The sequence below is a fragment of the Rhipicephalus microplus genome, chromosome 3 (genome assembly GCF_043290135.1).
Source record: "Rhipicephalus microplus isolate Deutch F79 chromosome 3, USDA_Rmic, whole genome shotgun sequence".
Taxonomy (NCBI): Eukaryota; Metazoa; Arthropoda; class Arachnida; order Ixodida; family Ixodidae; genus Rhipicephalus; species Rhipicephalus microplus.
Window position 1 is genome coordinate 145,897,552 of NC_134702.1, and position 12,407 is coordinate 145,909,958.

Here is a 12,407-nt window from a genome sequence, read left to right on the forward strand (position 1 = left end):
ACGACGAAAAAAAATGGCCGAGGACTTTGCGGCGGGTGGAAAGCATTAAACGACGAACTGGTTTCTCAATTATCATTGTGTGACAAGTGGTCGGTATATTACTCATCTGTCTTGCTAAAGATTAGATATAGCTTGATACGATTACTTGCCCTACACGACGTCTGCATAGGCTCTTTTTCGCGAATGAGTTTCAAACAGCAGCCTGTCTCTGTGTTAGAAACTTGGCTGCCACGCAGAAGGCCACGGATAAAATAGTATTCTACTCTGCGTATTATTTTATCATTTTGTTTTTCATGTCCACCCGTTACGCGTACGACGGCTACTTAACGCAAGAAGGGGATTTAAAGTAGTGCACTCCAAAAGCAAGTGATTACAAAGGGTCATTCGAAAATTGTGGGGAAGGCTGCCGTTGAAGCTTGATCACTTGTGTGCGTAGTCATATGAGGAAGCTTCTTTACTTTGCGTGGAATGTGAAAAGATAAAATAAATAAAATAAAGCTACAATGAACGACATCATTGCAAGAGGAGTGGAAGGAACGGCCCATCAATGTCTAATGGTTCATCAAGGTATACGATGGCTTCCTTCATAAAAAGCCGGCATGATGCCAAGGGTAGAGGAAAACACCGGCATCGTTACAGGAATACGCGAATGAGAGGTCAAACACGGGAATAATGGCTGGCGAGTACATGCAAATCACAAAATTCTGAAACCTCTGCATATGAAACATATAAAACATACTTTGTAAACGAAGGTGGGCAAGCTTGCTTTCTGCTTACGCACGCACAAAATATAGCTAGACGAAAAATAAAGAATATCAAAGAGAGAGGGATACATGTACCCGCATATACAAAAGCAGCTTTGCGGTAAAAGCTGGACGTTGCGTCACAAGAAGCACTCGCCTTTACTATCGTCTCCCGTCTTTATGCACCCTCCCTGATGAAGCTCGATTTTCAACGTAGTCTCTTCTGGACGTGGTAATACATTGTTTGCATATCTTGTTAGACCTGACGTCTTTCTGTAAAGGTCACCGCATCGTGGCCTCATCTACATGCTCTTACACTTCCTTATTAAATTGCAGGGAAGACAGCTCATCGATAAAAAATTAGTACCTCGTCGAACAAAGAGAAACGTGAATCGGTAGGTATTCATCGTAAAAGCAGGTTAGGTGCGCATATACGGATACAGAAAACCAGATCAAACAAACGCTGACTGTCAACAGAAAACACTCGCAGCGGTTAAAAATGAAGTAGGCACAAAAACTCATCTAGACACGTGTCGTTACTTATGATATAGTCAAGTGCGCTGTGACGGGAGTATCTGATTCAGTTTTTGTCCACTAGCTTACTTTCTTTTTTTTTTTAATCGGGCTACCTATTCAAACAACGCTTTTTCTTTCACATTGAATATGGACTCCGAGGAAAGGAATCGAACACGAGTCGTAAAGCTTACCGACAAAACAGCTCAGCCGCTATATGTGACCACGGTGGCTAAGTGACGGTTGCGTCGCCTCAGTTTGTGACTGTTTCTTGTGTATAAGGGCCGGTTCACGCTTGCAGCAAGCCTGCCGTAATGGTGCAGTGCCATATAGATCGACGGCCGGCGCCACCCGCAGGAGAGCTTTTCGAATTGCATGCCAACTTCCTCCGGCAAACATAGCAGGCCTTCAGAATGCAGTTGTCGACCGCCTCAAATCTATCAAGCGGCCGCCGTGCGGCCTGTAGCTAAAAACCTCCGAACTGATGCTTCCATTTGCTTTAGACTCATGTCCTTTAGCTTCGACAACACAGCATTCGAATCGACTCAGCACCGTTTTTGAGAACCATATCAAATATTTGATGTTCTCGGCAAGCATTCCTAAGAAAGCCATCCCAAATCTTGGAGGGCATAAAAAACACGTTTGCCTGTTGTTCCTAACGCTGGATAGCTGGCGCCACCTGTTCAAACGCCTGCTTTGGGACATCATTTTGAATTGATGTGTGCTTTTTGAAATAGTGGCAGTAAGAAATGATCTATTCACAGCTGGAACATAGTCTGGGAACAACACGTACGAGATATTGTGAAAACCACGGAGAAAGAAGCCAGCAGCTCGAAGTGTCCGCGGCGGATGCAGACAACTCGGAGAGCCGAAAGTAGACGACGCGGCTCCCCCATGTGGCTCCTGCGTCACTGATTGGCTACGTCGCTGTACGGCAAACGCCAAACAGTACGAAAATGGGTGTCGGACCTATTCTTCGAACGGCAAACAGCAGGCGTGCGCGAAGGAAACAGTCGCGCACGGCGGCCTGAGAACGTCAAACGTCAAACGGTGAGGCATGCTTGCAGCTAGCGTGAACTGGCCCTAACGGAGTATACAGTCTGCGACTTATCGCAAAGGAACGTAAAAATTGCCACCCGCATCTTCCCACAGAGGAACTCGAGTAACATGCGTCGCAGAGGGGGGGGGGGGGGGGGGGGGCGTATAGCGTCAATGTTGCGTTATTCGGCATGATTTGGAAATTCGATTTGTTATTTTGTCTTCACTATTCTTATTTATTGAATGAAGGATAACCGTTTCCTTCAACGTCAAGCGAAAGCCAATAATGACACACCCTTTACTAAATTTCTAGCCAGTGATCCAGTGTCCATATATACATATACGGGGTGGCCATTGAACGGTTGCGCAGTGCGAGCAGTCGTTTTTTTTTTCTTTTTTTTACACTGGGTCTTTCATGATGTGCTCGCGGTCGTTTTGCTAGCTCCACATATACCAAACTTGGTGTTGCGTGACGTCAACGATTGGCGAAATATATGACTGGAGCAAACGTGATAACCCTGCCACGCGTGCCATGTAAGAACATGACAAAAATACCACGCTCAAGCGTGCTCACGGCCGTTTCGCTAGCTTCACATATAATAAATTTTGTATCCCGTGACGTGAATAGATCGCGAAGGTAAACGACACATCTAAACATGATAATCATCATACGACTGTCATGTGGCGCATCATTTACCTTCACCTCGTATTCCTGTGCTGTTTTTAAAGTGACATATCAACATTTCTCATTCGTGCTTCGCATATCATCGATTCCCACTGTACGTGGGATCTGCCAATTTTTCCTGTCGCGAGAAACGCGCTGAGCGTTTCCAGCTAGCGCAGCTAGCGTGCACAGTAAAAAAAAAATACTATGAAGCATAGAGTATCATACAAAAATACCTAGAGTAGAATCTCGCGCTAGTGTCTACGCAGGCTCCTTCAGCAGCGCTTGTACCCGCATGTAGAGTGTACTAGAAGCTTTTGAGTGGCGCGAGCATCTGCCTGGGAGCGGCCGTTTCGGCGTGGAATGATGCGGTGGCGCTGGCGTCGACCAATCTACCCGGGCGGATGGCTGGCAGGCGTTCCGCGTACGTGTTGGTACCTCTCTGTCGCGCCAAGTGTGAAGATGATCTCCCTCTTTTTTTTTCTTATTCGCATACCTCCCCTTTTCCGCGCAAATAAACGTTATTTGACATTATTGTTATTGAAGTTGCTGTTGACCGCACTGTAGCCCGAAGCAGCATAGTACATTGTACAATATAACGAGCGCGTTTTTTTTTTAATTTTTAAAGTGTACGTATTTTATACGAGAAACCAGCTGGCCGGTACACACCAGAAGCACTCCCCCCTCCAAAAAAAAGAAGAAAAGGAATATGCTGCACACAAAACGAAGAACTCTTGGTCGATTCCACGTAAAACACCAAAGCTGGACTCAAATAAAAGGCTCGTTGCTTGTGGCTGCGTGCACACACGACAAAAAAGTAGGCTTTATTGATATTATTTGAAGAACAGCAGAGTTTTTCCAAACCTCTTTTTGGTTTTGAAATATGGGAATAGATTCATTGTTGTAGGACCCACGGAAATGCAAATACGTAATACTGCAGCAGAATGTCTTAGGTGAAACATAGTAGTCGAAGATTTTGAGAGTTTAAAAAACGCAACAATACTGCAAAGCAAAGTCGTAACTAATGATAATCTTAATTGATAATATAAAAATGCAAGGTTTACATATTTAAAAAACAATACATTTGGACTTAGGTAAATTGTAAAAAACGTAAACTATAGAGCCAGGATACAAAAGATAACATAAAACAAAGCAAACAAAACGACAGAGTTTAGGTTGTCTTTCCAAAATGCATTTAAATAAAAAAAAGATGTTATGGTCGAAACATCGGTGGAGATAACTCCACCAGATGCACAGTCTACAGAGCCCTCTGGAGAAGGCGTTCAGAGGCAAAGCGAGGGTGCACAGGAAACTTCTCAGGACACACAAGATATGGACATAGATCTCAAATGCCTAAAGCGTTCTAGATCCCCTGCATCGAAAATACCTAGCTCGCCGAAACATGTAAAAAGCAAGAAATACCAGAAAGACAACCTTTCAAAAACCGATTTTCTAAAAGAAAGTATTTTAGAAAAGGTGATTGCCGAAACCATTTTAACGAAATCATAGGGTCTCTTAAAATTATACATTGGAATTGCCGATCTGTTCACTCAGCCATAACAGATCTGGTATACCTGTCTTCCAAATTCGATCCGGCTATTATTGCATTACAAGAAACTTGGCTACCCACACATCATGTATTTCACCTACCCAACTTCCAAACCTTTCGTCTAGACCGTCCATTCAAAGATGGAGGTTTAGCTTTCTTTATAAACAATAAAATTAGTTTAAAAGTCAAAAACTCATACAAATGTATGTCTTCTGAATGCGAAATTTTCGCGTTAGATGTTACCTTGCCAGGATACTTGCCTTTCTCGCTAATAAACGTCTACTTTCCTGTAGGCGTTCAAGACACGAGACTGTTAGATATGGCTGCTAATTCAGGCTGTAAAGAAAAAATTATAGTTGGTGACTTCAACTCTCACCATACCTGCTGGGGTTTTAGAACTGATCAGTGTGGACAACGGTTGTGGGACTGGTCGGTAAACAACAACTTATTGTGCCTTAACGCTAGAACTCCCACATTTATTCGAGGTCATTCACGCTCCGCCTCAGATTTAAGCTTTGTAAGCTCGGCCATTGCTAGTACATCGTGGACGGCCCTTGATTGCGCCTCCAACAGTGACCACTTTCCAATAATGTTCGAGATCGCTTGCCCCGTCAAACCAACATGCTTCCATGCCCGAACCTATATAAATTATGCAAAATTTCAACACGACCGAAAAAACTGCTTTAGACGCTCCTTCTCAGGATGGAGATGACACTAAAGCTATGAAAATAAGCGCAGTAATTAAAAGGGCGTACAAAAACGCTGAATTTACTGTTAAATCGGCGAAGAGAATACCTTATAGCCCCTGGTGGAATTACAACTGTTCACGAGATCACAGACGAAGACAGGCAGCTTGGAAGAAGCTAATACATAATCAGTCCCCTAAGAACTGGGCATATTATAAATTTCTTGCCGCTGTATTTAAACACACGGTGGCCCAAGCTAAAGAACATTATGATAAAATACATTTCGATTTTCTCTCAAAATCCAAAAATAAGAAAGCTTTATTTCAATATATGCGATCTCGCGAAATCCTGCCGTCTACATTAAATACTAATTATGAAAAACTATCATTAGAAGAAACGAAGAACTCTTTAGAGTCAATTGGCAGAGGTCTAGAAATTAGATTTTCTTCGATTATGGCTTTCAACTGGCAAAAGTCTAGCATAAGCACTGACTTCGAAAACGTAACGCTGTCAGAAGCATCAAAAGTCATTCGAGATCTACCATCGTCAGCTCCTAGTCCAGATGGAATCACAGTTCCTATGATTAAAATTTTATTCAAGATATCCCCCGGCGACGTTATTAATCTCATATACTACTCTTTAAAGAATGCCTGCATACCGTATGACTGGAAAATATCTAAGGTAATTCCATTAATAAAAAAGCAAGGAGTAGGTTTTACCATAGAAAATATCAGACCCATCTCGCTAATTTCGAACATGGTGAAACTCATAGAGAGGGTTCTAAAGGGCCGAATAAACTCCTGGATGACGAATAAGGTCATATTAAAGCCAAATCAAATTGGTTTTCGTTGTGAATGCTCAATTTGGTGCGCCCATGCGGATTTAGAGAGTCGAATACAGCTTGCTCGTAAAAGGAAACAGTACGCCGCATTAGTAACTCTCGACATAGCTAAAGCGTACGACAGTGTCGAGCACTCAATTCTACTGACCACCTTGCAGAGTCTAAAGTTTCCTCAGTATATTACTGAGTGGATAGCAGAATTCCTAAAATCAAGGGAATTGTATTGCGTGAAGGATGGCTGTTGTTCGCATAAATTCAAACAGAAACGTGGTGTTCCACAAGGGTCCGTCCTATCTCCAGCAATATTCAATATACTGATGAGCTCTATTCCAATTGTTCAGGATGTCACTGTCTACATTTATGCAGATGATATCGCGTTCTTCGCTGCAGAGAGCGACATTTACTCACTACATCAAAAACTGCAAAGTTATAATAATACACTAGAAATTTGGTTGCAATCCATTTCATTGTCATTGAACATCAGTAAAAGTGCGCTCTTGGTGTTTCCTATAGCAGATACAGTTTCAATTTCTGTATTGTATAATCGGGAACCTATTCCACAAGTAGATTCAGTCAAGTACTTAGTAATGATTTATAATGAAAAACTAAATTGGAGCCCACACATTGAATATATAACAGCAAAGGCACAACGGGCGTTAGGTTTATTACGCAGGTTAAGCAACAGAAAATACGGGCTGCGCAGACACACGATGTTAATGATATATAAAATGTATGTGCGACCAATATTGGAATTTGGGTGTGTATTATTCTCGGGGGCCGCTGATTATAAAATTAAACCGCTAGTATTGTTAGAGCGAGAAGCCCTGCGAATATGCCTGGGACTTCCCAGGTTCGTGGCGAATAGTGTATTGTATCAAGAAGCGCGATTGCCAACACTCCTCCGTCGATTCCGCATTCTAACGGTTCAAACCTTCTTGAAGTTCTACAGTTTACCGGCGCGAAGATCAGAGTACGCATTTATCAGCGACCCTGACTCTTTCTTTCTTGCGCATTGGCCTCGATTTCATACCCCTCAGATAATTTTCGCTAAAAAGAAACTGGATTGCACAAATGTAGACATTAGCACAGTAATTGAATCTAATTTTTCTACCATCAACATTAGAGTAGAGTACGATGAAATCTTCCCCCCACAAGCCAAGTTGCAATCTCTGAGATTTTTGACCACTACATTAAACGATTACTTGGTACATGCAGAAACAAAAAATGTAATAGCTACAGATGCTTCTGTCAACAATGAAAAGGCAGGTGTAGGAATTGCGTCTGATTCCCTCGGCTGGTCTTTTTCAGTAAGGCTTCCAGATTTTACTCCTATATTTGAAGCTGAGCTAGTAGCTATTATTTTAGCCCTTCGTAAAATTCCTACGACAGAGACCAGTGCAACAGACTCACTTTCGGTGTGTGCAGCTCTGACAAACTCTGAACAATCTCGTGCCCTAGTAGCGTTCCACACATTAGCACCGCCGCATTTAAAACTCCTCAAATTAGTGTGGGTCCCAGGTCACTGCGGATTACAATTAAATGAATTGGCAGATGCTTTGGCACGAGCATCACTCGATGGACCAGTAATTTCAGTACTTCCCGAGTTAGAATACTTATCAGGGGTTAGATATAGGAAATTCGCTATTTTTACAGATAGTTTAGAAAATATCACACAATGGACAGATTATCAGCACCTCAAATTTCCATGGAAAGCCCAGTGGAGTCCGTCAAAAAAACTTGAAATTATAATTTCTAGATTCCGGTGCCGTGTCCCCCATATAAATTTTTATTTACACAGAGCTGGTCTGACACTTTCCCCCCTTTGTCCGTTCTGCGAAGAATCAGAAACTATTGAACATTATTTTGGCTCATGTCGTAACTATGCATTAATTAGGAAACGACTTTTAGATATTCCATTTGCCAAGCTAGGTTTAAATTTACCGCAGAAATTGTTCTAAGTTTTGGTGCCTCTGTTTTGGGAAATTGCCACAGAGATGCATTCGATGCGGTGTGTAATTTTATTCAAGACTCTAAACGTTTTTCAACATAAAGCCCTCGTTAACAAACACTAAAAAAACGGGTCAAAAAGTAATTTTCTATCCTGGATAAATTCGTGACATACCAAATTAATCGGGTTTGGCAAAACCAGCTGTCTGGTCGGCTCCCAAAATCAAGTTGTAGCTATTACTGTCTACTTTGTTATTGATTTTTTTCTCACTATCTAAATCTTTGGTTTATTTCTTTTTTTTCCAACATACTGTCTTAACTATACAACTCCCCCCCCCTTTTTTTTCGTTGTAAGCAATAATGCAGTTATCGTTCATATGAGACTATTTGTTCTCTTGGCCAATCCCCCAGAGTGGGTACAAGCCATGGATTAAAGGATACAAACAAACAAACAAACATCGTTTGAAGGGACACTGAAGTGTAACAATGAATTGGCTTAGATTGAATAATTATGCACCGAGAACCCTAATGCTGCTAAATTTACCATCACAGGTTTAATACAAAAAGATTCAAGATCAAAGATTTATTTTGAGATTTCGCGTCATTATTTGCATGTTCTCTCGCTTACAAGCCTCTTCTAGGAAAAATTGTTTTTCTTCTTGGTGTACCGTTCAAAAATTAAGTGTGTAAGAAAATATGCACAAAAAATGACATCCTTTTTACGCCACTGTAGCATTTTATAGCCTACTCAATTTTAGGTGCTGCTGTGCGCTTCTTCGTTTCTCATCCCGCGACTTGTTCAAACAGGTGAAGTATACGGCTCGTTGAATGCAAAGTTCACGAGTGCTAGGATTCAGTTAGCACGCTACGTACGACACGCCGTCAAATCCAGGAAACTCGTGCAGCGCCGATGACTTTGAAGGTAGGACAAGACCACGAAGGTCACCGAGAGTGACAACCACGTCAGACGAGGGACTTGAGCTTGTCTCGTCAGCTTCGTCGCCATCTGAAGAAGTTGCACCGTTGGTATCCACAAGGAGCTGTGCAGGAATGCTAATGCGTCGCCGTTTTTTGTTGTCATTCTCAGCCGGCACACACTGATGCCGTCGCTTTGTTTGGGTCCGCGGAGCCGGAGTTTCGAGCGTCAAATATGCAGGCACGTTGGGCAAGATCATCGGGACTGCATCAGGGGCAAGTGTCGGCGTTCCCCTAGGAATTCGGACTTGAACACCATTGATAACATGTAGGTAGTCTCTCACAATGAAATGCGGTTCGAAATGTAACTCGCACACAGCACAATCGGCGTCAAGTGGCTTGTCAAGCCGATGGAGGTTCAGCTCCCAAAGAAGTCGTCGTTCTTCGTCTTTCGGGGCCTTAAAAAGCGATAACTTCCGACTCTGTTGCACACGCGGATATCCAGTTGTGCAACCTGGCGCGTAACAATGGTTTAGACGCTGCTTCTTCGTCATTTCGCGAATAAAACCGAGATGCCGGCCATGCCGCCGAGCCAGCCGAGTAAACCAAGTAGGTAGATTGGGCGATGGCAGCGCCGCCGCTACTTGGAACTCGCTTGCTGGATTTCGGGCCGATCGGTCGTGCGCTCGCGCGCTCCGCGCGCTTGCGATCTCCCGCGTCAGCGTGGCTCTGGCCGACTGGACTCGCCCTACGTCATCTCCTGCCGCCGACGACCTTCCACCTCCGACGACTGTGCAGCTCTGACTTACTGGACTTGTTCTACGCCATCCACCGACGCCGAAAGGAGCCCTCGCAGGTGCGCCCCGTCCTCGGACTCCAGTGACCGTGCTCCATCTTTCCTATCTCTTCTATCCCCTCGGTTTGTCCTCGCTCGCTGTGGCTTACCACCACACGTCTCTTCTTCTCTTCTCCTTCTCTTCGGCTTTCCCACATCTTTACTCCTATCCTTTTTATCCCTCCTCACCCCCATCCCCTGTGAGCTACTGTGGCGGTGTCGCTCATGAAGCAGACAATAACGGGGCTCACTTTTCTCTTCTTTTCTCTTTCAAGAACCACTTCACCGCCGCTACTTTCGCCACAAGTTGGGGATGGAGAAAGCAAGGCGAAAGCGTTTCGGTCGCGCCACTCAAAAGTTCTAGAACACTCTACCGCATGGGAAGTACAGGCTTCGGATCTGCTTTGGATGGATAATGTTCTTGAGATTTACGACGCTTCTTTTTAGAGTGCAGAAGAAAATGATATGAAGTTATAATAAACAAAACATGCTTCATGTTTTCGTGCGTAAACTTTATTGCAAAAAGTTTTTGCGACCGTGGTGAAGAAGTGAAACATGAACAAATTTGACCAGCACGGTTTGAATCACCTTGCTATTGCGTTCCAGATTTGTCATCAAGATTTAATAAATTATTCTTTACAGCACTTCGAAAAAAACGACGTGCTGGTTTTTCTCTCTAAAGTACGCATTATCTATTTATGCAAATAAGAGTACAGTATTAACGGAGAAACCCTTATCGTTTCGTCTTCTGCGACGCTAGGTGTGTCTGTCCCAGTGGTCTGCCCCCAACGCACCTCTGCTTTTGTTGTGAAGTCGAGTCAGCGAAGCGTGACAGTTCGTCTACTTAGCTTCATCATCGCTTTGCAGTCAATTGAAAACAAGTTTAGGCAACACGCGCTCGTAAAAAACATGAACGTGAGGCAATACCCTGCACTACATATCCTGCACTGGCATCAGACGCTACATCTAGGCGCAGCGGTGAGTGGACGACGCTTCGTTTAGACTGTCAAACGCGACTCGCAAAGCTCCAACGTCTCAGGAAATCAGGAGATGTAGTGGTTGTCAGCCTCTTCGAGCAACAAAGGCACTGCTTCAGCCTGTTTTACCACACCCATTACCCGCGCTACGGGAAGAACAAAACTGAAGCTGTAGCAAAAGGTCTGTAAACATTTCACTGGCTACATATCTAAGCCGAAGCCTGTACTTCCCATAATTCCCATGGGGGTACACGATCACAGCGTCAGATTACTCTCTACGTATTATTGTATGAAACTTCATGATATGAAGTGAACAAAACAAACAGCGTTTTCGGCTCGGCGTTGACGTTTCACAGCGGCGCCTCGAGCACACTTTTCTGGATGCTCTTAAGAGGCGTCCAGCCCATGAACAGTCGAAAGTCAGGCGGGAGCGGATGAGAAAAAGGGGCGCAGAAAGGCATAGAGTTTCCTAATATACACTAGAGGGAACTCTGGTGCTAATGTCTATGGAAGCTGCAACGCACGGCACTTCAGCGAGCATGGGAATGATGGGTAGCCCACACATTTGTCTAATATTTGTACTTCTGGCCTGCTTCTGGCTCCGTGTGTGTTCATGTGGCTTGAAGCTGTTTTCTCACGAAACAAAAAATCAGCAAATGTTCAGTGGTTGTGTTTCACCACCTTAATTTTTGGAAAGCTTACCTTTTCAAGTCAGGTCACGAAGTTCAAAAGGGTTTTTTTTTTAAATCGAAACCGTATACCCAGCAATAAAAGAAGCCGCGAGTACGATTCGCCGCCCGCAAGTACGAAGACTAGGCATATGTGTGTATACTACCCGTCATTCCCATGGTCGTGAATGATCACAGCGCCAGAGTGCCCTCTAGTTAATTTTAAGAAACTCTATGCAGAAAGGAGAGAGAGCGAACAGCGAGAGAAGGATCGGTGATGCACTCAAGGAAGTTATAAAAAAATGCTGGAGTGGAAATACTTGTCCACGAGTGAAGCCACGGAGGAAGGAAAGGTAGCAGAGGGCATGCCCAGCCAGCGCGATACGTGAAACGTGTGGAGGAAATGACATCATGGTGGCCATATTCACTGGGCACAATGGCAGCGTTGCTATGGTTACGTTTTGCGACGTGGAGATAGTCTAGCAGTGAGCGGCCGTGGCTGGCGGTGGCATATGTGTCTCCGCAGGTCTTGTGCTGAGCCGTGTCGGACAATATCAGTGCTCTGCGCCGCGTTATTGGTTACGCAGTGTTCTCCTGGCAGCTGCTGTACTCTTAGCAACGTTTACAAAATTTTTGTTCATTACGGGGTTTCGACAGTGCGTAGAAGGAGTGCATATTCATGTGTTAGCAGCGGATGACAGGGATGAAGCAATTAGTGTTCAGCGAAATTGCGTTGGACACCATGACGAAGCGGAACGACGACGAACGCTTTGCAGGTCAGTAACGGTTGGGCAGTGCTCCTGCTTGTGTCAACGGACGACGGTGTTGAGCTGTTGAGCTCAGCAAGACGCAATGAGGACCATGTGTACATACGTAGTTTCGTGTTGTGTGTGTACAGTACCAACTTACATGTGCGTAATAAAACACCTTTTCTGTTCGCTTCGTATACTCTCCCCCAGCATTGCATGTAATCTCAACGTAACAGCAACCGCGTTCAAGTGTCACTTGCGCCGTGCTCAAAGTCACCACGG